The sequence below is a fragment of the Equus przewalskii genome, chromosome 26 (genome assembly GCF_037783145.1).
Source record: "Equus przewalskii isolate Varuska chromosome 26, EquPr2, whole genome shotgun sequence".
NCBI classification, from domain to species: Eukaryota; Metazoa; Chordata; class Mammalia; order Perissodactyla; family Equidae; genus Equus; species Equus przewalskii.
In genome coordinates, this window is record NC_091856.1 from 36,498,292 (window position 1) to 36,515,019 (window position 16,728).

The window sequence follows — 16,728 nt, forward strand, 5'->3', positions numbered from 1 at the left end:
GTGGGCAAAAGATCTGACGAACACTACACGGAAAAATATCCATGGCGGATACGCACAGGAAGATGCTCCACGCCACTGGTCAGCGGAGAAATGCAAGTTAAGGCAACAATGAGACATGACTGCCCACGTTAGGATGGTCAGCAAACACCACCCGCAAATGCTGGTGCGGTTGGGAGTCACGGGAACTCTCATGCTGCGCTGGGGGGAACGCACGGGGGACAGCCACTTGGGAAGACGTTTTGGCATTTTCTTCTAAAGTAAACATAGACCCCCGATGTGACCCAGAGTCACACTGCTATGGAGTTACCTAGGTGAACTGAAAACAAAGCCTGCGTGTGGATGTTTATAGCAGCCTCATTCACCATCACCAAAACCTGGAAGCAACCACGATGTCCTCCAACAGGGGAATAAACAAACATGGTACCTCCAGGCAATGGACTGCTACTGAGCGCTAAAAAGGAACGCGCTATTAACTCATGCAGCGTCACGGATGAGTCTGAAATGCATTTTGCTAAGTGAAAGAAGCCAGACCAGAAAGGCTGCGTATGGTGGGATTCTACTTACAGGACGTCCTGGAAGACGCAAAGCTATAAAGATAGAAAACAGATCAGTGGCCGCCAGGCGTTGGGGACTGGGGGAAGTGGCGGATGGCAGAGGACAGGCACAGTTCTTTTAGAGGGGGTGGAATTAATCTGCATGGCATGGGGTGGCGGGCACATGACACTATGCATTTTTCAAAACCTATACAACCCGACATCACAAGGAGCGAAGCTTAATGCGTGAAATTTTTAAAAATCAACGGAAAAGGTGTGGGGATCCCAGGACGGCGTCCAGGCTGTGCCAAAGGCTCTAAGTGTATTACGTGTGTCGGATAGAACATCTCTGAAGGGAATGGGGGAAAGTCACTGTGGAATGCAATGCCTAAGTCACTGTGGAAAATGGTATTTTGACTAGAAACTGTAAAACCAAAGAGAGGAGGAACCACGCGTCAATGCCGTCCTAGCTGGTAAGGCTCTTTCTCACGGGCCCGGGGTCACAATTCTGAAACTTCCGTGCATGCACACTGGGAGGGAATAAATGAGAAAGTACAGGGATGGTGGAATCTGGGTTTCTCAATGTTGGAGGAGGAGGTTGCAGGCAAGCAAAGAGGAGGTGCTAGAAGGAACCATGTGGTCCTGGGTTAAAGTTGGAGGCATCAGCATGAACCTGTGTTGGCTAACGTAGGTAGAGATGGACAGATACATCAACAATTATAGATACGTGTGCACACACACATTAGTATACAAACGTGGATTTCCTAGCTGTGTCAGCTGAGAAGATGAGAGACAATGATGCCCCAGCAGCAATGAGCACACCCAGTGCCCAGATCTTGGTTTCTAACACCGCTCTCCAATAAAAGGAGCCAGGGCCCCTCAGAGAAACCACTGGTTCTAGGGCTGGGGCTGGAAATGTACAAGATGAGCCTGGAGCATCTTGTAGAAGCGGGAAGTAAGGAAGTGCTCAAAACACAGAAGGATGGGGCATGTCAAATGATTGAATAAATAAACAAATGGGGAGAAGAGACAAGTCTCCCACGCAGAATTCTAAATAATTTATGTAGATACTCCTCTCTTCCCCACCCAACCTGGAGAACGGGCTGGGCTTCGTGACTTCCTTCCACAGAGGACGGTCTGCAGGGGGAGAAAGTGACTTCACAGTGGAGACGCCCGGCAAATTGGCCCTCAGGAGGAGCTCAAGGCCAACATCAACAGTGACGAGTCATGGTGACAGCAGGGACTCGGGATGACGTGATAGGAAGGGCACTAACTCTGGGGTCTTCCTCCCCGAACCCATCGTCTGAGTCATGACAAAAACCCGAGACAAATCTCAGTGGAGGGACGGTCCACAAACCCCTGCCCGGTGCTCCTCAGAACTGCCACGTGTGTCAAAAACAGTGGGAGTCTGAGAGCTGTCGCAGCCCCGAGGAAGCGAAGGGGACGGGATTTTTAAAAGGTAAGGTGGTGGCCTGGATGGGATCCTGGGGCAGGAGAAGGACGCTAGGGAAAAACCGGCGAACTGGGAATAAAGTGGAGAGTTTAGTTAACGGTACGAACACCCGTTTAGTCAATCACATTCCGGTGTCATCTCTTGGTTTTGACAAATGTCCAGTGGTAACTTGAGATGCCGGCAATGGAGGAAAGCGGCGCGGGGTCGACAGGAACTCTCTTTGCTAACTCTGTGACTTTCCTGTAAGTTCAAAACTATTCTAACATTGAAAGTGCATCTTCCAAAGCAGTTGGGCTTATTTGTGTGACTCAGTTTCTGGATTCTCTAGCTCATTCTGCTGACTCCTGATTGTACGCTGATAATGTGGTCTCTGGCTGCATCGTGCGTCTTGGAGCTGGGTGGTGTGAGTCCTTCAGGAGGGCGGGACTGGGACCATCTCTGGGCCCCTGAGCACATGAGGCTTGGATGTGTGGAGAGGCACAGCCCAGCGCTCCTGCATGCGGGCTCTGGGGACAGATCCACTGGGTTTGATCCCTGGCTCCACCATCAGTTGGCTGTGTGACGTTGGGTAACTTACTTAACTTCTCTGTGCCCTGGTGTCTTTGCCTGTCAAATGGGAAAATTGCTGTACCTCCTTCAAGGTGTTACAGAAGGATTAAATGAGATAATACTGTAGAAATGCTGAGGGTAGCATGTGGTACACAGCAGTAAGGGCTCCAAAAGGTGTCAGCCATTGGCTATTCTGCAGTTGACATGTGATGGAGGGGTGTTGCAGGAATGAACGAACAAATGGCAATGCCTGACTCCTGCTTCATCAGAACCACTTATCAAGGCACCTGGCCAGAGAGCAGAGAGCTCAGGGGAGCATGCCAGCTGTGTGCACGGGGACATGGCTCTCCTCCCTGCCCACGTTTGTGGATGATGTGGCCCCGTTCATCCTGCCCAGCTCACAGGACAGTGGAAGGCAGGGGCAGAGGGCAACCCCTCCGGCGCTGAGGTTAGACGCGCCTGGGGTGGACTCACAGCCACCCCCCGGCGCTGCCACCTCGTCACAAAAGAAGGACAGGTGTCATTATCTCCCAGCATCGCAGGGATAGGAATAATAGAGAACGAGACGGAGAGGAGCCTGGTGCTCCGTGTGCTTCCACGTGCAAGGGGCTTGTTGGTGCATCCCGCCTCGCGAAAGTGACTTTAGTGCCGTAGAACACAAAATCGCATTGAGATGCCATGACGTACCCACCAGATGGACGAAATTGAAAATCTCTCTCAAGGTCAGTGTTGGCAAGAACGCAGAGCTTCAGGACACTTTGCCTCCGCTGGCGGGAGTGGCAACGGGAGAAGGAGTCCGTGTGATCTCCTAGGGCCGAAGGGCCATCTGCCCCGGAGCCAGGCTTCCTGCTCCTGGAACTGTGGCCCGGAGAAACCCGCGCTCGCGCGCCAGCACTGGGTACGAGAGGTCCAGAGCAGCTGTGCCGGAGCCCAGATGCCCACCAAGAGAAAAACGGTTAAATAAAGGATGGTGCGCTCATGCAGCGAACTCACACACAGCGAAACAAGGCCGTGACGACAGAAAACAAGACCCACCGACCCCCGCACCCACAAATAGACCCAACCCCACGAAACAGCAAGGGTGAACCCCAAAGATAACCTTGAGGGGGAAAAAACCCAGACATAAAAGAACACTTACCGTATGATTCCATTTATATAACATTAAAACACAGACGAAAGTCAACTGTATTGTTAGGGCTGCATAATTAGATGGTAAAACCAAAGAGAATGAGAAGGAAGCAATTACCAGCGGAGTGAGGGGGGTGGTTCACTCCGGGGGGTGGGCGGCCTGCATGTTGGCAGCTGTCTCTGTCCTGACCCGGGGCGGGGGCGGGGTACATGGGTGTTTGCTTGATAATAATCGATATCCTCTTTTGTATGTTATATTTCAGAATTAGAATAATCTTAAAAATTAAGATATCTGGGAGAGCTGAGGCAATTTGAGTGCCCTTGAAAAAATATCCCAGAAATAATTCACAGAGGGCCCTGGTGCCCGTTTTCACGAAGCACCCTGGTATGGCAGGAAGAGTGAGGCCTTTGGACCAAGGAGGAAGAGGACTCGAAGGCTGGTGCTGCTGCTTCTTAGATATAAGGCCTCAGGCAAGACCCTGAACCTCTCGAAATCTCAGTTTACCAATCCATAAAATGGGACCAAAAATACGTACCTGGAAGAGCAACAGGAAGTGTTGTACGTGCCCAGTGCCTGGTCCTAACAGGTGACGTCTGTCGCTGTTGACACTGATGTTATGACAGATGTCTGGGGGAGCTAGATCTGAAGTTGGCCACCCTCAGTTCCTGCCTTCCCGTCCATCGAGGCCATCGCCCTGTCACAAGGTGGGGTTAATCTCCCCTCCCCTTGAATCTGGGCTGGGCCTGTGGGCACCTTGACCAATAAAACACAGCAGGAGCGACGTCCGAGAACTGAGCTCTCTGAAGGCAGGGCTGAGGGCTTCCTGGGCCGCAGGTTGTCCCTGCGGCTGCAAAGCCAGGTCACAGGGGAAGTGGCTCCCCAGCTTGCGGGTGCCAGCCGGCCTCAGGCGGCTCTGGGAGGCTGGAGAAGCTGCATGAGGACCAAAGCAGGGCGTGTTCGGTTCATAGGAGCCGAATGTTTCTGCCAAGCGTGAAAGCTAAGAGACGCCCGTGGCAGCCGGGCATGTCCTCACCTGATGATTTATCGAGTATTTACTGAGCACGGGCTCCGGGCACGGGCGCTGCCGTAGCCCTGGGGTGCAGTGTGAAGGCCAGGTCTCCGTCCGTCCCTTGCGGAGCCCCATGAACAGCTCCAGAAGCTCCACAGTCACAGTCGAGGTCATGCCTTCCTCCAGGTCTGTGAGGGAAGCTGGAGGAGGAGCCACAATTCCAGCCGCTGTCCTCGGAGCCCCGTCAACGGGAAGGGCAGGGGGATGGACAGGGGTATCTAGCTGTTAGTACGGCCCCATGGCAGGACGCCTCCCCCTTTGCCAGCCTGTGAGGGGGTGTTGGGATGCACCAGATCTGACGACCTGGAGCCCAGTGCTCACATGCGAAGTCTGGTCCTCCGCCATGTCAGTTGGTGTAATCCTTCTAGAAGGAAACTTGGCACATCTTCCCAGGAGTGGATTTAGCCTGTTTGAAACTTAAACAAATACATGTAAACACACGCATGTGTGCACACATACACGCACACTCCAAAATTCTTGGTTGTAACTACCAATTCCAAAATTATTTGATCTTTTGCTATTTTTCTTTTGTGGTACCTTAAATAAAGATCAAATTTAGACACCCAAGCTGACTCTATTCAGTTATGCTTGTTATTTTAAACACTTTAAAGTAACGCTGGGCGTGTGTGAGCGAGAGAGGAGGCTGGGCTTGGGCGCCTGTTCCTGTGCTGGAGCTGGGCGTCGTTTCGGAGATGTCTGAGGTTTGGCTCTGTGCCCAGACCTCGAGTCCTGTCGCGAGAGCTCCGCCATCCAACGTTTGTAACGACAGCCAGGATGAGTTTATGTTAAGGCCATAGTTGAGTCCATGCCTGAGGCTTACGTACACACGTGTCGTGGACCGTTTGAAGGCTTAGCGAAAGATTGTATGCTTTTAAAGGAAGAAGTTTACTTTTGAAATATGAGTATGTAGGAAATTCATAAAGTGTTTTGGCAAAAGACAAAACAAAGCGAACAAAAAATAATCTGAGGGATATTATTAATTCAAAGAAAATACACGGAGAAAGGCAAGGATGGACGAGGACCAACACATCACTCGGAAATGTCACAAAGTACAAATTAAAAGCGACCGAGACGGCCACATTTCTAGATGAAAGGTGAATGCCAAATGGGGAAAAATGCTCACAAAGGGAAATGCACGAGTCCATATTCTCTCTACAGACCCAATTCAAAGTGATAAATTGCATTTTTCAAAAGCACAAAAGAAGAACAGAAGAAGACCATCCCTAAGAGAGGAAACGCGCGTGAATGCCTGCAGGAGCTGTACGACTCCACAGCCGAGGAGACCTCCAGTCCAGACGACGGCCAGCGTGCACTCGGCCCAGGAGTCTGCTCATTTTCGTGTCTGTGCAACAAATTGTCACTAGCAGTGAGGAGGGACGCTCACAATTATAAGATGCCATATTTGGTTCTCAAGGAGCTAACGTGAGTTGGGGAGATGAGAGAGGAGACCTGTCTGTGAAATCAACATTTCCATGGACTTTCTATGACTCAGGGTATCAGGAGATGATAAGCACTGAGAGCCACCCAGTCTGTGTGTCCCAAATACAGGGTGACATCGCCACAGGTCCACGTGAAATAAACCAAACAAGAACGTGGCAGTTTTCACAGAGCTCCACTGAGTCTGTGTTCAGCGATGTCCTTTCTTCTGAGATTCCCATTGCACTGAGATAGAGGCAACATTAAATGGTTTTTGAAAGTTGGCTGCCCCTGGGCTGTCTTCTGATTTCTAAAGAAATTCTATGGATTGATAACATCCCCAGGCCTGGCAGTCTCTGAGCAAATCCACTCCCCTCTGTGGTGCAGAGGCGAGCACCATGCAGCTGGGAGGAGAGCCCGGGACCCGGCCAAGGACAGGGGGACATGGAGGGCAGAGCCAGGATGGTGGGTGTCTCCTGGTGCAGCCCTGGCTCCCCTCCGACTCCTTGTTCTGACCTGGGAGCGAGTGGGGCCCATGAGTCCCAGGAAGGTAGAGGTCAGCCCCCCAGGTGGCTGCACCTATTGCTTTGGGGCAGTCAACACAGTGAGCAGGTGTGGCCTGCACCTGAGAGGAGCCGGGGTGGTGCCCGCCTCACAGACCTTGTCTCCCCTTGTCTGCTCCCACTGCTGTGGACGAGCACACAGAGAGGCTGGCTGGAGAGGCGGATGGATGCACCACGGCTAACATGCCTTAATTAGGAGAGCGGCCAGTCTGGATTGTGGAGAAGTCTGGATCCAGTGGCTGGTGTGAGCCCAGTTTTCTGACTTGGAGTGCATGGCGGACGCCCTGGAGAGGTGTGGGTCAGTTATTGGAAATCGTCTCCTGACGATCCTTAAAGGACCCGGCAAACTGAATAGGGTGGATTTGTTTCTTGCTTCTGTGTAAACAGTCAGGAGAGGATTTGAGAGCGGGTCAACGCGGCCTCAGACTTTCCACAGGCTCGCTTGGCGCTGGTGCTGGTGACATGAATTGCCCATGAGGAGATGGTTTGTTAAGCAAAGGCCCTAGGTGTTTGCAAAATCAGAGTTAGCCTTGGCCAAATTAGTGTTTGTGGTCTTATTTTTATTCACTTAGAAGGATGGAGTCCCTGGGGGTTAGAATTGCAGTGAAGCTTCATAGTTAAAAGCATAGCCTTTGGGATCAGAAATGTACCCTCTGTGTGACCTCGGGGGACTCACCTGTGAAATGAGGAAGCACGAAAGGTGGCTGTGAGCCCACGGGCTGCCAGTAACTCCTCCTGGCACCCAGGCCATGTGCTACCGATGTGTTGCTGTGACCGTTCTTTCCCACGTGAACAGAAGGCAATTCGTTCAGTCCCTGGTTCTCAGCGTCTGCTCATCCAGATCCCAAACTCGGGAGGCGGTGTGCAGGTTGGGATCGCCTCTTCTCTCAGGTGGAATTATTTTAGACGTCACGTGCCTTGGGATCATGGTCAGAGAATCCTGGCGAGTCCAAGCAAGGTTGTCATTTCTGCTGTTTGCTCACAGCGTGCAGCTGTGGCGCTGCCCCTGGGGAGCCAGCCTAGACGCCCCTCCCGCCTCCAGGTGTGTACGCCTGCTCCCAGCTCCCTCGAGCACCTTCCCTGAAGCCCCTCAGCTCCTGTCCTGTCTCCCTTCCCCACTGTGTGAGCTGCCTGTGGCTGCTCTAACAAATGGCTACAAACCAAGTGGCTTAAAACAGCACACATTTACTCGCGTACAGTCCTGGAGGTCAGAAGTCCAAAATCAAGTCTCACTGAGCCAAAATAAAGACGGTCCGGAAGGGCTGGCTCCTTCAGCAGGCTCCAGGGGAGAATCCGTTTCCTGGCCTTTTCCAGCTTCTAGTGGCGTCCACATTCCTTGGCTTGTGGCCCCTTCTTCCATCTTCAAACATCACTCCAGCCTCTGCTTCTGGTATCACATCCCCTCCTCCAGCTCTGACCTCCTGCCTCGCTCTTATAAGGACTCTTGTGATTACATTGGGCCCACCTGGATCATCCAGGTTAATCTCCCATCTCAAAATCCTTAATCCTTTCTGCAGGGTTCCTAAAGCAACATTCGCAGATCCTAGCAATTAGGATACGAGATATCTGAGGCCATTATTCAGCCGACCACACCCACTCATGGTTTTTTCCTTCTCCAGGAAGTTCCCAGGATAAGCGGTGTGGGATGAAGGACACTCTCGTCCCACCTACACCCCTGCATGTGCTGCTGGCAGAAGGTGAGGCCCTTGGGGGGCTGCCCTGGGGAACCCCACATCCTTCTTTGCGTGCTGGCTGTCTCCTTCACGAGTGCGTTCCCTTTGGATGCTTCCAGCTAATGCTGGCGGGGATGGGGGGTGCAGAATTACCCGAGGCTGGCCGTGTGCCCCCCTCCATGCTTCCCCACCCCTCCCCGACTCCCCGCCCCAGAGCCGGCACACCTCACCACCAGACCCCGAGCCACTTGTAAGCGTGGACTTGGGACTGACTTCTGGCCCTGACACCGAGCAGATGTGGGTAAGAGATTTGTTGAACTTCGTTGAGTTGATGGCATCTCTGGGCCCTCCCCTGGCAGAGGGCTTGGGGTTTGGGGTGTCTGTGGTCAGGCTGCCGCTGGAAGTTGAAGAGACGAGCCCTCTGGAAGCCTCCTTGGGACCTCGCTCAAACAGGCCAGGGGCAGGGAAGGTGGGGGTGAGTCTCTGCTCCAAGCCTCTGCACAGAACCCCGGGGCGGGCGGGGTCTCGAGCTGGCCCGACAGCCGATGGCCAGCTCTGTGCCTGAGCAACGGAATAGTGGATTTGAAGCAGAAAGAATGGATGAGTAATAGGCATGTAAATTAAATGCAGACCACAAAGTGGAAGAAGACATTTACAACACATATAACTGACAGAGGACTCGAATCCAGAAAATATAAAAACCTCTGGCAAATCTGTGTGAAAAAGATCCAAATCGCAATAGAAAAACGGACAAGAGACTTGAACAGGACCTTCAGAAAGGAGGGTATTCAGATGGCTGATAAACATCTGGAAAGATGGGATGCAAGTCAAATTCACAAGGAAAAAAACTGTGGTCTATGCAGACGGTGGAATATTATTCAGCCCTAAAAAGGAATGAAGTTCTGATGCACATACAACACGGATGAATCTGGAAAACGTGATGTTAAGTGGAAGAAGCCAGTCACAAGAGGTCACATATTGTGTGATTCTGTTTATGTGAACTGTCTAGATTAGACAATCTATAGAGACAGAATGCAGATTGGTGGTTGTGGGGGGCTGGGGGGAGGGAGGAGGGGAAGAAACTCCTTAAGAGACGAGGAGTTCCGCTGTGAGGCCGTGGGAACACTGCGGAGCTGGATAGAGGCAGCGTTTGCACAACATCGCAAACGTACCAGCTGCAACGGAATCCTTTATTTTACAATGGTTGATCTTCTGTTACGTGCATTTCACTCAATAAATTATTTTTCAGAAAACCACGATGACCCACTACTCCCCACCTACCAAAATGGCTCAAATTACAAATGACCAGGGAAGCATGTTGGTGAGAATGTGGAGCGACGGGGCTGCTCTCACGCTGCCTGTAGGAATGGGAACTGGGGAAACTGACTCCATCTGCCCAAGTCAAAAGTACGCAAAACTGCTGACTGAGCAACTTCACAGCCTGGGGTATGCTCGCTGGAAATGGGCACACAGGTCTGACCATGCACGAGCAAGAACGGTCGTTGCAGCCTCTTTGCAGCGGCTCAAAACTGGAAAGACGCAATGTCCATCAACGCCAGCACAGGCCAGTAAAGTGCTGTGTTCCCCGGGAGACTCCTCTGCGGCAGCCCCAGCGAGCAGACCATGCCGCGTGGGGCCACGTGGTGACTCTCGCAAACGGGACGCACAGGGAAAAACCTTAGGTGGAGATGAAAACAGACACATGTTGTGTGGTTCCACTTATATGGAGTCCCAAACAGGCCCTTTTTAACCCGTGGCCTTTGAAGTTAGGAGAGTGGTTACCTTGGGGGGAGGCAAGGGGGCAGTTCTGGGGGTGGAGGAAGGCTCTCTGAGACACTGCGTGACACACGGAAACGCTCACGCGCCAGCTGCTGGTGAGAGTGGAAGCTGGACAGAAATCGAGGGCTCTACTCCGTCTCGAGGGGACCACTTCCCTTCCATTCGACTCATCCATTCGTTCGAGCAGCATCCTCAGAGTAATTAGAACACGGTCAGACCGGATCAGGCCCCGGGAAACACTAATGAGAACGCACAGCCCAATTCTAGAGGCCGAGTGGCTGGCAGGGAGACGGATGGTCGTAATGCAGTAATAGCAGTTTTCAGGCCGACAGTGGCGGTGGGCATGGAGGAGGGGAAGGCTCCACGTCTTTTTGCAAACACCCCCTAATGGCTTCCCTTGGTTGGATGCTTCCAGGCGTCATCTTCTAACCCCACATTTACCTTCTGGGGTGGTCTCCTCAGCATCCTACTGACAACGAGAGGAGAAGGCACCAGGAGAGGGCCAGTCACTGGGACCCAGGCTCTGGAGTGACAATGGGGCCTGCAGGCAAGCGGGCTGGGAGGCCGTGAGTGTCACCATCCTGGGCGTCCGTTGGAAGATCCTCTCCCCCTCCATGATCACGAGTCTTCTGTGTGCAGACGCCCTGTTTCCATCTGGGGCCTCTCCTGCTTTACAGGTCTGCGTATGGGCTGGCCTCGTCACGGGCAGCAAAGGCAGACAGATTCCACATCCAGCTGGAACACTGCCCGGTGCTGCCCCGGGGACTCCAAAAGCTGTTTTTGGCCTGTGGCCACACTCGGCCCCAGAGGCACCTTCCATCGCCCGGCCCGTCTTCCAGGTCTCCGGGAGGAAGGTAACGGGGCTGGGGCGGATGGGCGGCCCGCCTTCTCAGGGTGCTCACTGAGTGGGACCCTGGGGAGGCAGAGACGCACCACCTGGCCTGGTGCAGGGTGACCGTGATCGTCCAAGTGCCAGGCGACTGCACCCCCTGGTCACCCCAAGGGAGAAAGGGCCCTAAGGGGCCTGCCGTGGAGATGCTGACTTGGGCAAGAGTTCAGATGTGGGCTCATCATCTCCCCTGGGAACCCAAGAGGCCGCACACGGCAGTGTCCGCACACAGGGGCCGTGGCCCTGCTTCTGTGCACTCCACACAGCCCTCTCCTGGGAGCCTTGGGCAGCTGGTCCAAACCCCAGACTTCACTGCTCCTCAAAAGCCCACACGCCCGGCAGGCCCAGGACCCACCCAAGCTGCATGACCCTCCCCAGGTAGCCCTTTTCCCTTCATCGCCTGGCTGTGCCTGCGACTCAGCCCTCCACCCCTCCCCACCAGACACGACCAGGGCCCCTGCTGTGGCTCCCCAGGCCCCCGAGACCCCACGGGAGAACTGACTGGGTTTCATTGTCTGTCATTTTCGTCTCTCTGTCTCCCTGTAGGCCGTGAGCACCCCGAGGCCTCACCCTGTCTTCCATGTCCCCGGAGGGCTGGCCAAAGGCTCAGGAAATCTCTGTTAAATGAACCAGCAAAGCAGTGGGAGAGGAAGTGAGCTTCAGGGTCCTTCCTGTGAAGTGAGTCAAAGGGTCTTCCAAAGGCCCCCTCCTCCCAACAGCGGAAAGAGGAGGCAGCCCAGGGACATGGCTTAAGGATTTGAGAAGGTAAACTGAGTCAGCCTTGCCCGGATGAATGACAGCAGGGTCGAAATGAGCCATGTCTGACAAAGCAACGAGCCCCAGACTACAGCATTGCCCAGTGTGTGAGACAAGTGTGCAAAGGGAAGCATGAGAATGTGTGTGTACAATAACAAGTGTGCAAGGGGAGGCATGCAACAGTGATCGTGACACCCTGTGTTCTGTGTGCTTGGGCCCCAGGCATAAACTGAACCCATACATTCCCAACATCCCTGGCCTCACTCTCCCAACAATGCTCCAGATGGGGCACCTGAGGCTCAGGGAAACCAGGGAGTTTCCACCAGAATGTTCCACTGCTAGAGCCCTGGAGCCTACTTCCAAGAAGACCCCAACATAAGTGAAACGGGGGGCGGGTGATATATTTGGTGAGTGACCTGTTAGCAAAGAGTCGCCTGCAAGGCTGACCCTTGAGAGCCAGACTCTGGCGCTCCTTCGGGGCGTGCAGCGTGTCAGCACAGGCGTGCGCTGACGGGCCGCTGCGGAACAAACGTCCGTGCCTTATCAGCAACACACGCAAATACCAGTTTTCAGGATGTGCCTCCCGAGGACCAGAAGGAGCCCAAACGTCTGGAGACGTTCTCGGCCTTGCTCTCTGTGCCCGAACAGGAGCATCTGGGGGTGACAAGCACCAGCGTGCCCTGTGCTGGTGAATTCACATCTTCGACGAGGAGACCGGCTCACCCTCCGGGAGAGCTTTCGGGATAAGCAACTTTCCACAGGTTCGACAGGCAGCCTGGGTGGCTTTTCAGAGCCCTCTGGTTTCACAGAGGAAGAAACTGAGGCAGCATTGTGGCGCTGGACTTGCCTGAGGCCACACTGCATGGTGGGGGATGGGAGGCCCTAGTACAGGGGTCCTCCGCTAGGGTGGCCCTGCCCCCCTGGGGACACCAGGCGAGTCTAGAGACACTGGGTTGTCACGATGGGGGAGGTGCTGCTGGTCAGCAGAGGGAGGCAAGAGATGCTGCTGAGCATCCTCCAGCGCCTGGGACAGATCCCCACGAAGAACTGGCAGCCGGGAATGTCAGTGGGGCCGAGGTTGGGACTCCAGCATCTGTTTGCCTAAGGCTGGCAGCAACCGGGGCTTCGTGGCCTTTTCTGTTCCCGTCCCCTCAGGTGATCGTCATTGTACAAAGCGCTGGAGTCAACTGGGCCCCTTCCTTCCTTCCTTGCTTCCTTCCTTTCTTCCTTCCTCCTTCCTTCCTTCTTTTCCTCCTTCCTTCCTTCCAGGGAAGGTGCTCAGGGTCACGCACAGAGCGCCAGGGGACCCACACAGTTGTGACCGCATTCCAGATGGCCCCCGAGCTATCGGGAGGCGCTGGCCGGTTGGGGGGCTGCTCGCGGCCTTCCCGCCCGGGCCTGTGGGGAGGGACGGGGCTGGAGGGGAAGAGTTCAAACCGAGGCGGAGCTGGGGCCGCATGACTGTCAGGGTCTTGGCCGCCTCTGCCCCTCACAGAGCGGCCCTTCTCCCTCCGAGGCGGCAGGCCAGGCACTCACAGTGCATCCCGGCTCTCTGGCTCCAGACAGGGAGGGGCCTGCGCTGGGTCGAACGCTCTGCTGCTGCTATCTTGAGACTGTTAATAATTGTTGAGCAAAGGGCTCATATTTGCATTTTGCTCTGGGACCTGCACATTCTGTAGCTGGTCCTGCAAGGGGGCACGTTCCCTCCCGACCTCGGAAGTCTCCGGAAATCCTTGGCACCACAAAGCACAGAGGCTGCCTGGGCAGCAGGGTCTGCTTGGGGGACCTGCTTAGAGGGTGGGGCTGCTGAAGGTGTCATCCCACACAGAGACCCAGGACAGCACTCTGCTCCCGCTAGGCTGCCGGTGGGTGGGGTGGGAGGGCCTTGGACGCAGGCACTGGAGGAATGCTGTGAGTCCCTCCTGGGCTTCCACCTGCTGCCACCCTAGGCCCGGCTGCCAGGCACATACTCTAGAGGTGACTCTTCCCATTGCAGCAAAGACTGATTGGGGGCACTGTCTCCAGGGCCTCTGTGGCTGTTGCATGATGGACATGGCACCTTCTGAGTCCAGTTCCTGTCTCTGCACGGAGGTTGGAAGTCCACTTCTGTGTGGTTACGGCAGGTCAAACAACTGCACATAGTAGGTGTGCGATAAACTGCCCTATTGCACACAGTAGGTGCATGGTAAACTGCCCTACTCTTACTCCTCTTCCTTCCCCGACAAGGAAGTCCCCAGCAGATGGCCCTCAGGTGGACCCAGTGGCTTCTGCCCCTGACCGCCGATGCTTTCCCCTGCGGACCACTCTGTCTCCACTGGCCTTGCTGGCCAGGGACCTCGCTGGGCCCGGCAGTGGGGTCGAGATGACACCACACCAGGACTCTAAAGGTTGAGTCCCAGCCCTGGTCCCTCCACCAATTAACCACTTCTTCTGGAACGTTCTCCTCTTTCTAGACGTCCGTTTTCCACTCTAGAATGAAGGCTCAGATGAAATGCTCTCTCCAACCGCTGTGGTTCCAAGGGGCTCGAGAGCAAGAGCTGAACTTCTCGCCAGGGTTGCTTCCTGGAAGCGATTCCAGCCTGGACCCGCCCTGGGGGCCTTGGACTTGCCTTCAGTCCCCCTCTCTGCCACCAAAGAGTGTTCCGGGTACCATTTACTCTCCGAGGTTCTGGGTGAACGGATGGCAGACAGACAAGCAGACACACGTCTACAACGTGGTGGGAATTGTGGTGAGGGGCTGCACAGAGGACGTCTCAGCCAGGGAGGAGCCAGGGGGCTGGGGCCCGAGCAGCACTCGGAGCTGGCCACGCAGAAGAGGAGGGGCCGAGCATGGGGGGGCAGAGGGGCGCCTTGCAAAGCCCCAGAGGCCAGAGACGGCTGGAGGAGCTCCGGGGACCAAGAGTGGTTCTGCTGAGCTGGGGAAAGGGAGGCGAGGGCCAGAGCATCAGCCGGGCCAGAGTACGAGACGTGCTCGCACTGATCCCGAGAGCCATGGAGGGCTGCCAGCACGTTTTTACAGGGCCTGGGACTAGGATGAGGCCAGCAAGATGCCTGGGGTGCAAAATTTAGGAGACGCTCACTCTCAGGTTGTACAAGTGCCTGTGTGTTTGGTGGGGGCTCTAGAAAGATGGCGCTGGTGCTGGCTGGAGGAGGGTCCGGCGGGGCCGAGCCTGGAGCCGGGGAGCAGGCAGGGTCAGAAGCCACTGCTGGAATTGAGGACTGATATGGATGTAAGAGGGTGGACGGGGGCTATGAATGGGTTTGGGGTGGTGTGGACAGGGTGACACCAGATATGAGGGTGGCCTTGGGCTGTGGTTTGGTGACGGAGAGGACAGAGAGTTCATTCTTCACAGAGACACAAACTACGGGAAGAAAAAACATGGAAGAAGAGATTTGGGGCATCGACACAGCCAGCGAAATGTGGGGCAGGTGGCTCTCCAGGTGCAGAGCTCAGGAAAGGGGTAGAAGGTGGTGGGCTGGGGACCCACCAGCCCGTGCATGTCCTCGGGACATCACTCAGGGGCTGGCAGTGAAAGCAGAAGGTCACCCAAGACCAGGTTCTGAGGAACGAACGTCCAAGGAGGAGACTCCAGGAGGGGAAGGACCGCTCGAGCCCAAGGGGAAGCAATTCCAAGGACCGGGGAGTGGCCGGCGTGTTGAGAGCTCTGGAGGAGATCAGAAGCGCCGGACCACAGAAGTGTCCATCTGCCTGTCTTAATCACACCTTTTATCCTCTGTATCTCACGATGCTTGCTGGCCGGAGAGAGACTGTCCCTCCCCAGAGGGGAGCTGATTCCTGGAGATGGCAAACGACTTGCCTGCAAGCATGCCTTCCATACACAGACCAACCAATCCAGAGCCTGCAGCCCCAACCCCCTCCCCATCCAACTGTCACGCATGGGCCAGGGCTCCCCCTGCCCTGAGTCCCCGGGGCCAGGTACCCGACAGCTAGGGACACCCCTGCAGCCCGGAGCCTGCCAGAGCTATTCCAACTCGCCGTGCCAAGCTCGCCGTGCCTGGCCTCCCCTGCGCGCCCAGCCTTCCCTGGAACCCCCGGCGACGGCCCTGGGCTCTGCTCTCCTCCCCCTCTGCTCCTGGCTGACCCTGGTGGTCCCCGGGTGGCCCTATGAGGCGTGGCATGGCCTCTCCTCTTGAAAACTCTAATAAACTCTTCTTTCATGTCATCAATGTCTCCATGTTGTCACTCGGTCACCTATAAATTAGTCCGTCATGCAGTCATGAAACACTGCCCGGTCCACCCCCTCCGGGACGTGTGAGTGGTGCCTCCCCCAGCTTGGTTCTCACGCAGGCGCAGCCCAGACCCCACGCTGGGCGAGCAACGGGGCCCGTCAATGAACTGGATGCAGACTACGCCCACGGCAAGGACGCGCCACTCTCCTCCACCACCCTGCCTCCCTCCTGTAGCCCTGCTGGGGGCCTGCGGGAGCCCAGACACTTACTGATTCTTTCCTGGTTTTCCCCTTAGTCTTTTGGCCAAAAAATGCCCCAGGATAATGAAGAAATCTATTTACAGTAGCAATATTCTGTCTGGTGCCTTCTGGAATGAATTAGCCACAGGAGGATTTCTGAGTGTTTTTTTTCCTGTTGGTGGACCGGTGCCGCCGATGTGGGAGTGAGCTGTTGGCGGGGCATTTATGGAGCTCCCGTGCTCTGGATCCGCGGTCGTGGACCCCGCAGTGGAGCCCGCGCTGTCACCCAGACGCCGCACTCGAGGCCCATGGGCGGCCGGCTCAACGAGCCCGGTGCTGGTCGTTAACTGCAAAGCCACTCGATGACCCTGAGATTGCAGGGGGCCTGGCCTTCCGCTCCCTTTAATTGTGTCCCTTCGGCTGCTGAAGAACCCGTGTTCTGAAAGCAAGTTATTTATATCTGCTCCTCAAGGCAGGCCCAGCAAGACG

At 55.3% G+C, this 16,728-nt stretch overlaps 1 long non-coding RNA gene across 1 annotated transcript; it reads left to right on the top strand.

Moving 5' to 3' along the window:
* Window positions 1–1,749: 1,749 nt before the first annotated feature.
* Window positions 1,750–15,993, top strand: LOC139079595 (uncharacterized). Its single transcript, XR_011533339.1, has 4 exons — window positions 1,750–1,992; window positions 8,332–8,409; window positions 10,842–11,018; window positions 11,600–15,993. It is a non-coding gene; the product is annotated as an uncharacterized lncRNA (long non-coding RNA).
* The last annotated feature ends 735 nt before the right edge of the window (window positions 15,994–16,728 follow it).